General features: G+C 42.2%; 1 long non-coding RNA gene across 1 annotated transcript in view; it reads left to right on the forward strand.

The window, feature by feature from the left end:
• Positions 1-2,772: 2,772 nt before the first annotated feature.
• LOC136838698 (uncharacterized) overlaps positions 2,773-13,994 on the forward strand; it is a 1,076,993-nt gene continuing 1,065,771 nt past the window's right edge. The window contains exon 1 of the long non-coding RNA XR_010853088.1: positions 2,773-3,050. This is a non-coding gene — a long non-coding RNA (uncharacterized lncRNA). The remainder of the gene's footprint in view (positions 3,051-13,994) is intronic.

A 13,994-nucleotide genomic window follows, 5' to 3' on the forward strand; every position in this document is an offset into this window, starting at 1 on the left:
ATGCCGCTTTTATCAAAGTGCGGTAGCTTTGATGTTAAATGAAATCTAATGCTCTTTATGGTGAGACCTCGAGTATTTGCTTTATACGCTACTGTTCATATTGACATTTTTGTATCTCCTCTTTGGTTTGTAGATCACGGAGGTTGAACAATAAGAGGAAAAGGTCTAGAACATTATTCATCAACTTGGTTTTATGTTTGCTGATGTTCAAGGCCATCTGGTCTGATTCAGCAGTGTAAAGATGTTTGTTTTATGCACAAGCGACACTAGCATGATTTAACGTTTGGTTATACGTGATTTTTTGACGATTTCAGTTAACTACCTTCATCAAACAGTCGCATTTGTGAGTGTCTATGGTAAGTGCATAAATATCCACAATTACATGTATATACATGAGCTCTTTCTCTCCATACACACACACACACACACACACACAAATTACAAAAACAAGATATTTGCAAGAGGATTTCCTTCAGAAAATCCCAATATATATGTAAGGCTCTTACTTAGTTTCATGTTATGAGCTCTGATCATAGGTTCCTAAAGAAACTGATATGTATATATATACATATATGTACAGTATATATATGTATATATATTGTACACATTATTGCACATATATATATATATATATATATATATATATATATATATATATATATATATATATATATATATTTATATATATATGTGACAATATATATGTGTGTGTGTGTGTGTATAACTTATTTACAAACAGTTTAAGGGTAATGATGATAAATTTTACTTTCTTTCTATATTCGTCCATCAGTTTCTTTATGAATCTATGATCAAAGCGCATTATATGAAACTAAGTAAGAGCCTTACATAAGTAATGGGATTTTCTGAAGGCAATCCCTCGCAAATGGCTTGTTTTTGTAATCTGAAAATATGAAACGTCAATTTATCTCTTTAAAATAATTTTTCCAGTAATTTGCTCTGTTTTAAACACATTGGTTTTACAATTATTATATCCCTCTATTTCAGCCAAGGATTTACTGAATAATGTTGGATATGTGAATATACGTAAGCTCTATCCATCAATAAAGATCAGAATTCAAATTAGCGCCATATTAGTTCTGTAATTAGTTCCCTTAATCTATATTCAAGAATACATCTAGTTCGAAATTGGCTACCTCATTTTTGTAGCACATGAAAGACATTAACTTTTTTTTCCCTCGGCAAGACGGAAATTTTGACAGATATGGTAAGCGGAGGGGCGCTGCCTTCAGAATATAGTAACTAAATGTTCGAGACAATTCAGAGAAATAACCCTCTGTTTCATAATACAATTTGGCGAGGGTTGATGGCGCCTGTTCGAAATGGTTAAAGGTTCGATCAGGGGTTCAACAGAAAATACGACCAGAAATAATTTTGCCTGAAGGGACCTTGTTGGAAAGTTGGACGAAAGTGCTCTCTTTGAAGTAGATTACACGTGGATTTATTAGGGTGTGGAATGGTAAGGAATAGGAACACCAAATTTCTGTATCTAAAAGAGGAAACAAGTAAAGTGAGAGATAATTTAAACATAAAGCTTTTAGGTGTCCTGACGATGGCTGTTCGAATAAAAGAGATAAGCATAAGGTTGCTACAGGATAATTTCATATAATGCTTATGAATAAATGTATAGAAATATAAGTATTACTTAAAAGAAGTTTAACTCCATTCTAAATAAGTGAATAAACTTAAATAAGAGTCTTGGGACATTAAAAGAATGGAATTCCAACTGCTGTGTAACGTGCATTCCGTTCAAGGTAAGAGTAGATTATAAAGGAAATAGCTTGTAATGACGTCTATTATGTTTTATGTGAGAACAAAAGTTAAGAAAAATGACGTATCATGGCTCCGGAATGTCTTGGCTCGAGCAACAAATCGCAAGACAATGGAATAGGAGGTGAACCTTACTAGAGTTAAGAAAGAAAAAATCACTGAGAATAATGACATGCACTTACAGAGGTACAGGAAGCAAATAAGAATAAAATGAAGAACACAAAAACAAAAAACCATCAAGAACACGAACTGAATAATTGGATTTTTTTTATCGATAAGTGTTTTCCCAACAGGGGGCGCCTTAAAATAACAGCAGACCATCCCACTGGCATCCTTCAACTGCCGAGTCAAATGAAATATAAAACTGTCTGTGTCTATATTCAGACTGCGGTCAGCATGCTCCTCTTTCCGGAATTTTTTAAACCTTTCCGCTTTGGTGGCTCAGAATAAAATCAACTACCCGGCTGATTGGGTAGGGGAACGGTGTTTAGAGAGAGGGAGAAGGAAGCGAGAGAAAATGCATAGTAGTATTGCAATCGACTTTAGCATAATCAAGAACCCAAAGTATTATTCTACACATCATACCTTCACACAATCTGTTTCTTGTTCGTGATACATAGCCGGCGTTAGTGACCACTATATTTATAATGAAAGATAAATAATTTAATTTTTAACTGCAGAATTATGTAACCGTCTCCTACTGGCAGAGGTGATGGATGCAAATGCTCGTGAAATCTGAAATAGACAAGTTGGGCGAACATTTTGAAGATGGCAGTACAGCTATGAAGCACACAAACCTAATCATGAAAAATGTTACATTGAATATTAAATAGGTGAGCTAAAAAAATATAAGCATTCCGTCAGTTGTAAAACTGAATATCTTAAAACCCATGTACACTAGTAATTGCCATAGACAATAATTTGTGCACGTTTGGGAAATGACATAGCCAGACTGTCACGGGTTCTCATTTGACATTGGGAAATCGTGTGAGCAATGCCCATTGAGGGAGCAACGGCGCGTGGATTTGTGATGCTTGCAACGTGTCTGTATTTTTGTGGTTATAGTGCGTTTGTGCGCCGTATTCCGTATTAAAACTGTATTCGTTCGCGTCTTGCGTTGAAAGTTTATTTATTTATGTGTCTTTCAAGTTTGATGTGCATTCTCGATTAGGCCTAACGGAGGTGTGGTTATGTAGGCCTAGGCCTATAGGACAGTCCAAAACACCATCATAGGATAGTACTAATTCGCCATTGAAGGTTAGGTGAGTTGTCTACGTGTTATTACGGTGTTTTAGCATTATTGCAAGGTATTTGCCCGTGATATGATGGTAAGTGGTTTATTTTAATACCACAGACGCTTCCATGGGTGCCGTGTTTATTACCACCCCCATGGGGATGAATGTTAAAACACAAAACTTTATAGGTAAACATCTCGGTGATAGTAGTAAATTTGCGATAATAAGCCTATTGCATGAATTTTGTAATAAGTATATTAAAGAAACTTTAAACATGTTATAAAAACTGATAAGTTTTGGTATTGAATTAGGCTATGCGATTTAGGCTACTTGAAGTACCCTAGGCTACAAACTGTTTTTAACATAGGTTAGGGTTTCTGAGGATAAACCACGTGTCCACTACTAGGCGCTAGAAAGCCGCAAGGATGGTTATTTTATGATACGGTAAGAAGGGTAATGAACCTAACATAATTACAGTACTCATGTCAGCTCCCCGAAGGAGTCTGTTGTTGTCAAGTCAATATTTGAAGAGGATATCCAGCATATCTTATGTACGAAACTTAGGCCTAACCTTTCCTGTATGGGGGCAGTGCCGTCAGTGCACCTCACACGGTCCACTGTAGGCATTACTTCTTTGCAGTGTCTGTATGGCCCCTAGCTGCAACCCCTTTCATTCTTCCTATTACTGTACCTCTATTCATCTGTCTTCCATCTTACTTTCCACCCTCAGTAATTCTATATATTAGCTCCGTGCCTGTTTTTACCTTTTCAACTGGTTTTTTCTACACTTTTAGGGGTTCTGATACTGGCGGTGCATCTGTTTGTTGTCGGCCAAATGGAATGTCCCTTCACCGTGTCTAGTACTGGCCGGGGGGGTTGGGTACCCAGACGTTAACAAGTTATTGCACTTGCCGGATGGGATATGAACTGTTCGAAACAGATGTAGCCGTGCTCTGTCTTGTGAAGATTGCATATAGAAACCCCTTGTTGGATGGACTTCAGGGGTTAATGACAGGTTAATTACTCTCGAGCTCCAAAAATTAAAGGTAAAGTCATAACTAGCAACCAAAAAACTGTAGAAAAAGTTGAGTTAGAAGGTAGTCGCCGCCACGGAGCTACTATATAGTCTACCCCACCCTCTTGCAACTGCGAGGTTTTCCTCATGTTGCACCTTACAAACCTCTTACTTTCAATTTCCCTTTCAGCGCTGAATGACCTCATAGGTCCCAGTGCTTGGCCTTCACCTAAATTGTATATTCTGTCTAGGATTAACCTTACTCAGCCATATCGGTTCTGTTATCTCTTATGCTACCCTTGCACGAACAACCCATACGCATGCTTTCCATTATAATCAGAGGACGTAGGCCACTTTTAGGTTGTGTCATCTGATTCCTCTTGGACAGATAGGCCTATCTCAAAAACAGAGTATCGTTAGGTTACTAAGTGGCCTTGTCTGGAGTAAGCTAGGCTAACCTGAATTAGGCTTGTACAGCTTTTGAGGCTATAGTTCAGGTGAATGTATGATAATAGCCAATAGTTAATTACATAATTTCTTTATTTTTATTTGATATTGTTAAGTTGTATTGGAAATAAGAAATTGTGATAATTTGCATTTCTTGGTGTGTTTTTGGTAAATTTTTACTATAAACCTTAATAGCGTTCCACAGTTGAAATATGATTTTCGTGTGTTTTAGCCTAGTTGTGAGAAGTTTTGTGTACAGATTCTTTCACAGCGTGAACATATAGGCTAGTTTGGTAAAATTTTTCTTTAAACCGTTACAGCATTCTGGACATGAACCTGGTTTTCGATTGTGGTTCCCTTAAAATTGTAGGGTATATGGGGATCCAGTATCCTTGACTTACTAATGTTCATAGGTAGATACATGGGTAACTGTAAATTTGTCACAGATATTATTATGATTTTTGTATTAAACATTTTAAGAGAGTTGAGAACAAAGCAAAGTAACTCATACTGTATTGAGAACATGTATCAAAGTAAAAAGATACAATATGTTTTTTAAATGAAAATACTGGAGTAAAACCATATTTCAGTGCTAAATTTTTAGATCATGAAGCTATCTGTTTATAAAAAAAAATATTTATTCAACATGAGGTAACCTGTTCATATAAACAAATGAACTGGTTATCTCATTTTGAATAATTTTGACCTTCATAGGAAACCAGTTTTTTTTTATCCATTCTCCAACAGGAGAGGCAGGTTTGTTCCTGCAGGAATACAAACTGTCACCTTTCATGTAGAAGTATCCTTCATTTGTGAGTTGGAGTCATATAGCCTACTAAAACTTGGTATATAACTGTTGGTAGGTGGGTGGGCATTGTGAACCTCCACATGCTCACCTGTCATCAAACGCTATTTTTGGCCATGGTTGAGTTAGGGCATCGTGTAGTGCTGTAACTGACTCACAATTTGGAACTTCTTTTCATCATTTTCATTGTATTTGTGGTGTCAGTGATTTTTTTCAACATGGATTTGAAGCAGGAAAGTGAATAATGGAAGGTATGAAGGATGTAAACAGGTTTTGGCTGCTTTATGCCCTTGTGCTTCTGTAAACACTTTAGTTGGATGATGTTCACCTACCCTCTGTATTGTCTTTTGGTTTGCAAGGGGTTTACTTTTATAAGGGCAGGCGACCAGCCCATGCTCTCCAGCAGCGCAGACCTAGTTATGAGTTCTTAGTGCACCCAGGATGAGACAATGGTGCTTGCTCAATGTTTGCCTTCTCCTACCAGTGCTTCATTGCAGGCTTTACTAAAGTACTGAGAAAGTTTATGCTCAATATTCCAGGTGACGTGCCTTTCACTGTCATTTCTTCTATTGAGCCTTGCTTATGGGGATACCCCCCTGGGTATCGAGTACTATAGGCCATACTCTGGTACTGCTCCCTACCCCAACATGTTATACTGTAGCCCAGGAGAGTAAGGCTTAGGGATGGAGTAAGATTAAAAAATATAATTGTGTATCCCTTCCTCATCCTCCTCATCATTTAACTTTCCTTCCTCGTTTTCTGTCTCTGCTTTCTTCAGTGGGAAGAAGAATAAGATGAGATCTCATTCACCAGTATTGATGGCAGGTGCCCAGCAGCACCAAAGCACTTGTGCCTAGTTTTGTCCCACCTAGGTATGTTGCCCACAAGCCCTTAATCCTTCTCTATAGTACTTGCGGTGGTTGATCAACAAGTTGTGTAGGCTCCGAGCTAATTTCAGATAACACCACCTTGCCTAAGGTAATCAGATAGCATAAGGTTAGGGCTTGAATGGGTGAATGACTGGCTCTTGCTCCTTTTTCAGATTTTTCCTTTCATTTTCAGTACCTTCTACAAGGGGTGGATGTGGTACCCTATCTTTAGGGCAGCACTTCGTTCTCTGAAGTTTAGTGAGAGTTCAGATAAATCTCACTCTGTCTCAGGGCCCTGTTAGTCTTGCATCTCTGTGCCAAATAGTAAAAAGCCATTGCTTCTCTGCTCATGGTCATAACCATGAGCATGAAATTTCTGGGTAGAGATTCAACTTATTAAGTATACAATGCAGTGTTTATCATATTCCCACCTTAACCACCCGATATAGTCCATGATACTGAAGGAAAAAGTGCTTGATGATGCCAGGTTAATGGGAGGTTCCCCAAACTCACCCTCCTACCACCTTGTTACCAAATTTCAGTGACCAAGTCTAGTTTTCAGTGAGGATATCTCTCACATAAAAGGCTCTGGTTTGTATAATGTACTTAGAAAAAATACACTTTTTTTATGCAAAGAACAAACAAAAATTTCATGATGATGAGTCTTTCACTAACACTCCGGCCTTCAAACCACACTATCCTGTCATCAACACAACTCAATCCCCCTCTTAGTCAAGAAGGTTTTAAAATATACCCTATTAATTAGTTGGTTGTGCTTTACATTACAAGAAATAGTCATGCAGGAAGTGAAAACTAAGGGTCAGGACAATTATCCACTTTGTTTTGCATATACTTGGCATTACTGCATGCCACAGAAAATTCTGATTCACTTACTACTACTGGTGTGTGAGGCATGTGAGTTAGGGAATATTGCACATTACTTGATATAGGAAGTTCATGGGTGGTGGAGCAAGGCATGGTCATCCTGTCAGTATATTGGTTGTCAGTTGTAGATGCTTGTGACTGCTTGCAGCCCTGGCTCCTCTTCCCATTAACAGGTTTTTGTATTAAGTTTTGTAAAAGAAATTAGTCTTAGTGACTGTGCCTCAATTATTGTAGGACCATTTTCAGAGTCTTTGTGTATGGATGTATGAAAGTGTGGTGGTTTGCATGTTTTTTTTTTTTTTTATATTATCCTTGCTTGCTTAGAGAATGAGAAAGATGCAGTACCTGAAAATAAAGTTTGAGATTCTAGACATGCTGGACCAGTCATGTGTTAGTGCTGAACAATGTGTGACCTTCCCAAGATGACACTAAATTGCTATGTATTATACAAGCTCTGTGAAGTAGATGGGACTTGCCTTAATTGGTATTTTGTCAACATTGTTCTATTAAGTGTGGTATCAGATTGAAGTATGTTGATGAGGTTTATGTTTATGCGAGGCCACATTATTTTAAACATCTGACTTACCTGGTAGTTATATATATAGCCTATAGCTTAAGTCCCTGACGCGCGGCAGAATTTCAAAACTCGCAGCAATCGCCGATGGGTAGTCAGGTTTACCACCTGTGCGCCCTCTACCCAGGTACCTGGAACCATTCCAACTATTCCTCAGATCTTCCCTGCCGCCGTACCAGTTGCATCGTTAGGAATTTCACTCGTTTGGCCCGTGTTTTTTTTCACAGAGTTTTTGGTGAAGTACACTTTGGCTTTGGCTTTCGCTTGTTTTTGGTTTGGCTTTGGATTTTCTTGACTCTTTTAGATATTGTTGGTTTTGACCCTTGCTCGTTTTGATCTCTCTTACGATTTTCCTTTTTCCAAGATGTCTGACTCTGCTTCGAGTGTGAGAATGTGTGTGAGGGGATGTAAAACCCGGCTTGCTAAAGCCGCGTTAGATCCCCACTCGATTTGTGTAAATTGCAGAGGTAAGAATTGTGAGTTAAAGGACAGATGTGATGAATGTTTGGGTTTATCAGAGAAAGAGTGGATGGTTTACTATCGCTATGTTTCGAAGCTTGAAAGGGATAGGATCAGAAGAGCCGGGAGTAGTAGATCTCGCTCTTCGAGAGATAGTCAGGAAGTTGACAATTCTCCTCTTATTAACAATCCTATTATTCCTCCCCCAGTAGTGGTAGTTCCAGAACCCCCCACTGATACTGATAATGAGCCAACCTTGAAGGACATGATGACGGCTATTCAAACCCTTGGACAAAGGGTAGAATCCCTCGCAAGAGACAGAGAGGATTTATGGTCAAATGTGAGAGATCTTAAACACTCAAGTGTTAGTGATAAAAATAAAAGTGCAAGTGTTGTGGAGGGTGCGATTGCTCGGTCCTGTCGTGCTCTTAGTCGTAGACCTCTTCCAAGCTCACCAACCCCTGTGAGAAGGAATGTCGACAGACGAAAGGGAGGGAGAGTTTTAGCTAATGAGCAGTCGCCCTCGAAGCGCACCTGTTGACGCCCAGGACGCCGCCTCGCCAGGAAAGGCGAGGTTAAAGTGTTTTTCGTCCTCGTCGGAAGATGCAGTTCCCAGACGGGGCTGGCGTCATACGTCCGAGTCTAGACCCCTCAAGAGGAAACTTTCTTCTGTGGAGCGGCGTCGGGAAGTGACGCTTCCTACTCCGGGATGTAGTCATTGGAGCAGTCCAGAGCATTCCCCCTTAGCTCTGACGATTGCTCTCCGGTGAAAAGCAGACGTATGTTGTCGCACGGGCGGCCGTCTGCTTCCGCTGAAGACAAAATGAGATCGGAAGCTTCCCCGGAACGTCATTTCCAACGTCTCAACGCAGAGAAAGAATTAGTAGCTGATATTGCGGCTCCCCCTGTCGATCCTCAACAGCAGGTAGCTCCGCAAATCAGTCTAATTCAAGACATGCAACGGAAACTCTCTTCCCTGATTCAAGTCTTGCAGCCTGCAGAAAAGACAGATGCAGATTTTCGTCCACCGATGGCTGTACATCACCCTGAGGAAGCTTTTGACCGATGTCGCACAGGCGGCCAGTTATTAAGTGACTTCAGGGTGCGGCAGGACAGCGAACGTAGGAAGAATGTTTCTCCAATTCAAGAGGTCCCAATCATTGTACGTCAGCCTGAGGAAGCTTTTGACAGATGTCGCACAGGCGGCCAGTTCTCAAGCGACCTTAAGGTTTGGCGGGATAACGAACGTCAGAAGTCTGGACGCCAGGCCGCCCGAGTTGCTCAAGAGGATGGACGCCAAGACGCCAGGCGTCAAGAGATTGGACGCCAGGCGTCAAAAATCTGGACGCCAGGATACCCAAGTTGCTGGACGCCAGGACGTAGTTCATCAGGAAGTTGGACGCCAGGATGTCAAGCGTCATGAGGCTGGACGCCAGGACGTTAAGCTGCAAGAAGATGGACGCCAAGACGCCAGGCGTCAAGAGACTGGACGCCAGGACGCCGAGCGTCAGGATGATATTTTGAAAGACGTCGCTACTTCGGTCTTCGGACAATCAGAAGAAGAGAATGAGGATATCCCGCAGTCTCCTGTGGATCCTATTGAAGAGATTTCAGAAGAAGACAATATTAAAGGCCATCAACTTTCATCGGACCTGAAAAGGCTTATGAAACTATTTTCGGAAGTTTTTCCAGAGAACTTTATCCCGACTGCTCCTCGTTCCCCACCTTCAGAATTTACTCTTGGGAAGGCGTCTAAGAGGGCAGCATTTACGAAGATGGTTTTGTCCCGCTCGTCCAAGAGAGCGCTTAAAATGATGAATGAGTGGATGCTTTTGAAGAAGGAACAAGGAAAGACGGCCTTTGCTTTTCCTCCAGCCAAACTAGCTTCAAGGTCTAGCGTTTGGTATCAAACTGGAGAATTGTTTGGCCTTGGAATACCTGCCTCTTCCCAAGGAGACTTCTCGAATCTTGTTGACTCTTCTCGTCGAGTGGCCATGGGGAAAACGAAGTTTTGTTGGTCAACATCAGAGTTGGACCACCTCCTCAAAGGAATTTTTAGGGCCTTTGAGGTCTTTAATTTTCTGGACTGGACCCTGGGAGCTTTAGGAAGAAAGATGGAATTATTCAACACGACTGACACCGAAGAACTCGTATATCTGATGTCGTGTATGGATAAAGGGCTGAGAGATGTTGCCAACGAATTAGCAGCGCTTTTCTCAGTGGGAATCCTGAAGAAAAGGGCCATCTTTGCTCTTTCCTGGCTAATGGGGTCACGTCCAGTCAAAAATTAGAACTGATTTATGCCCCTTTTTCCTCTCACCTCTTCCCTCAAGACTGAGTAAAAGAGGTCTCGGCATCCTTGGCCCAGAAAACCACGCAAGATCTGATATCGAAAACAGCAAGGAAAGTCCCTACCAACGACTTTCATCACTAAAAAGAGTAAGGCTGAGGCTCCTGTGTTTCAGGTATCTCAGCCCTTTTGTGGTCGGCCCTCAGGTAGAGGTTCCTCTAGGGCGGGTAGAAGAACTACAACGAGAAGTGGCTCTAGACAGGGAAGAAGCAGGACCTGACTATCTTCTCCTGCAGGCAGCGGTAGGTGCCAGGCTGTCCAACTTCTGGCAGGTCTGGAAGAAAAGAGGAGCGGACGTTTGGTCCATTCAACTACTCAAGGATGGTTACAAAATCCCTTTCCTAAGAAAGCCCCTTTTGGCAGACAAACCAATAGATCTGTCGCCCAGATACAGAGACGAATCCAAGGCACAGGCGATTCAACAGCAAGTATCCATGTTATTGCAGAAGAACGCAATAGAGAAAATACGAAGTCTGGATTCACCAGGGTTTTACAACCGCCTTTTCCTGGTTCCCAAGAGCTCGGGGGGGTGGAGACCAGTACTGGATGTGAGTGCCCTCAACGTCTTTGTACAAAAGACGAAGTTCACCATGGAGACAAGCAAAATCAGTGTTAGCAGCAGTCAGACAACACGACTGGATGGTTCCTTGGATTTTCAGGATGCATATTTCACATCCCTATCCACCTGGGCTCCAAGAAATACCTGAGATTCGTCTTCAGGAAGAGGTATTCCAGTTTCCGGGCTCTTTGCTTTGGCCTAAGCACTGCCCCCAAATATTCACGAGACTGATGTCAAATGTAGCGGAATGCTGCACACTGAGAGGCATCAGGGCCTCTCTGTATCTGAACGATGGCTCCTCAGAGCTCCTTCCTTCAATCGCTGTCTGGAGGATCTTCAAACGACAATCTGTTTATCAAGAGGAACTAGGACTTCTGGTAAACAGACAGAAATCGCAAACTAACCCCATCCCAAGAGATCCTGTACCTTGGGATGAGGATTCAGTCTCGGATTTTCGGGCTTTTCCGTCACCATCAAGGATGGAACAGACCTTGGTAAAACTACAGGACTTTCTGGGAAACAGACGTGCTCAGCGAGGGAATGGATGAGTCTGCTAGGGACCCTTTCCTCGCTAGAGCAGTTTGTTTCCTTAGAAGACTAAACTTCGCCCACCCAATTCCACCTCAATTGGTATTGGAGCAGAGAAAACGGGATTAGAGACAGAGTGTCCCATTTCAGAGACGATGAAACAATGCCTTCAGTGGTGGAACGACCAGTCAAGCTTCAGGAAGGCCTTTCATTAAAACAGAGGAACCCCAGACCTAGTGTTGTTCTCCACGCGCCGGACTCGGGTGGGGAGCAACATTGGGAAAGATGGAGGTATCAGGATCCTGGACCAGAGGGCAAGAGAAGCTCCACATAAATCTAAAGGAGCTGACTGCAATATTTTTAGCCCTCAAAGAGTTTGAGCACTCAGTTCAGGACAAAGTCGTGCAGGTCAACTCCGACAACACGATGGCGTTGGCCTACATCAACAAGCAAGGCGGAACCCACTCCAGGTTGTTGTACGAGACGTCGAGGCAACTCCTTCTCTGGGCGAAAGAGAAGAATGTGACCTTATTGACACGGTTCATTCAAGGGGAAAGGAATGTGAGAGCAGACAGTCTGAGCAGGAAAGGTCAAGTCCTGGCAACAGAATGGACTCTTCATCAAGACGTCTGCAGAGATTTGTGGCGGATTTGGGGACGTCCATGCATAGACCTCTTCACCACAGCACAAACGAAGAGGATGGAGACGTACTGTTCTCCCGTACCAGATCCCGAGGCAACGTACATAGATGCGTTCCTCTTAAATTGGTCCAACCTAGATGTTTACGCTTTTCCCCCGTTCAAGATTATAAACGAAGTCATTCAGAAGTCATTCAGAAGTTCGTGTCCCACGAGAGCACCAGGATGACTCTAGTGGTCCCCTTTTGGCCAACAAGAGAATGGTTCACAGAGGTGTGGGAATGGATGGTGGACACACCGAGAAGTCTGCCTCTAAGACCAGATCTACTCAAACAACCCCACTTGGAAAGGTATCACCAAAACCTCCAAGGTCTATAGCTGACTGCCTTCAGACTATCGAAAAACTCGCAAGAGCTAGAGGTTTTTCGAAGGAGGCAGCTAGAGCGATCGCAAGAGCAAGGAGGTCATCTACCATCAAGGTGTACCAATCCAAGTGGGATATTTTTAGAGGATGGTGTAAGGACAACTCCGTTTCCTCTTCCAGTACCTCTGTGACCCAGAAAGCGGATTTTCTTCTTTATCTTAAGAGGAGACGTAACTTTTCAGCCTCGACTATTAAGGGATACAGGAGCATGTTGGCAGCTGTCTTCAGACACAGAAACTTGGATTTGTCTGCCAATAAGGATCTCCAAGATCTTCTCAGATCATTCGAGACTACTAAGGAGAAAAGGCAGAACTCACCAGCGTGGAACCTAGACGTGGTCCTAAAGTGTCTCATGTCTGATAGGTTCGAACCTTTACAAGAGATTTCATTTAAAGACCTCACACACATGAAGACTCTGTTTTTTTGGTTTGCTTAGCAACAGCTAAAAGGATCAGTGAAGTACATGCCTTCAATAAAACTGTCGGTTTAGAACGGCAAAGCTATCTGCTCTCTACAACTGGGGTTTTTAGCTAAGAATGAACGTCCTTCACAACCCTGGCCCAAGCGTTCGAGATTACGAATCTGGCAGAGATCGCAGGTGAGAGTTAGAGAGAGTCCTGTGTCCGGTAAGAGCTCTGAGAGCATACCTGCAAAGGACGAAAGATTTACTGAGGCAAGTCAGAGGCGCTTTGGTGTTCAGTTAAGCCCACTCTGCCAATGTCAAAGAATGCACGTTATCCTTTTTCATAAAACAGTTGATAAGGGAAGCTCATTCAGAATGTAGTGAGGCGGACCTCAAGCTTCTAAAGGTTAAAACCCATGAGGTCAGGCAGTTGCAACCTCTGTAGCCTTTAGACAGAATAGGTCCTACAAAGTATCATGGACTCTACCTTCTGGAGAAGCAAGTCAGTGTTTGCCTCACACTACTTGAAGCAAGTACAAACACTTTATGACGACTGCTATACACTGGGACCATTTATAGCAGCTAACTCTCAGTAGTGGGAGAAAGGGACTACCCTGCAATCCCATAAAACACCCTTGATTCTTGCCTTGGAATGGTTGAAATTTTATGGTTGTTTGTGGAGATTGGACGCAGTCTTCCACAATCATTGATTTTAGTCAGGTGATCATTTGTTCCTTGGTGGCGCCCGGAACAAGGGTATTATAGGTTGTCTGTCATAGAGGTTGGTACACCGGTTGGCAGCTCCTAGAGGTCTTCAGCCCCTGGGTGGATCGCTGGACCTCTTAAGGAAAGCAGACATAATGAGGGGAGTTCATTGAAGTCAGCCCTTAATTCAGGTAAGAACCTTAAGTTGGTTTATTAGCCCAAGCAAAATTCCAACGATGTTGGCTGTCTCTGACCCCTCCACCAAAGGTGTCAATCAGCTATATATATAACTACCAGGTAAGTCAGATGT

The sequence above is a fragment of the Macrobrachium rosenbergii genome, chromosome 1 (genome assembly GCF_040412425.1).
Source record: "Macrobrachium rosenbergii isolate ZJJX-2024 chromosome 1, ASM4041242v1, whole genome shotgun sequence".
NCBI lineage: Eukaryota > Metazoa > Arthropoda > Malacostraca > Decapoda > Palaemonidae > Macrobrachium > Macrobrachium rosenbergii.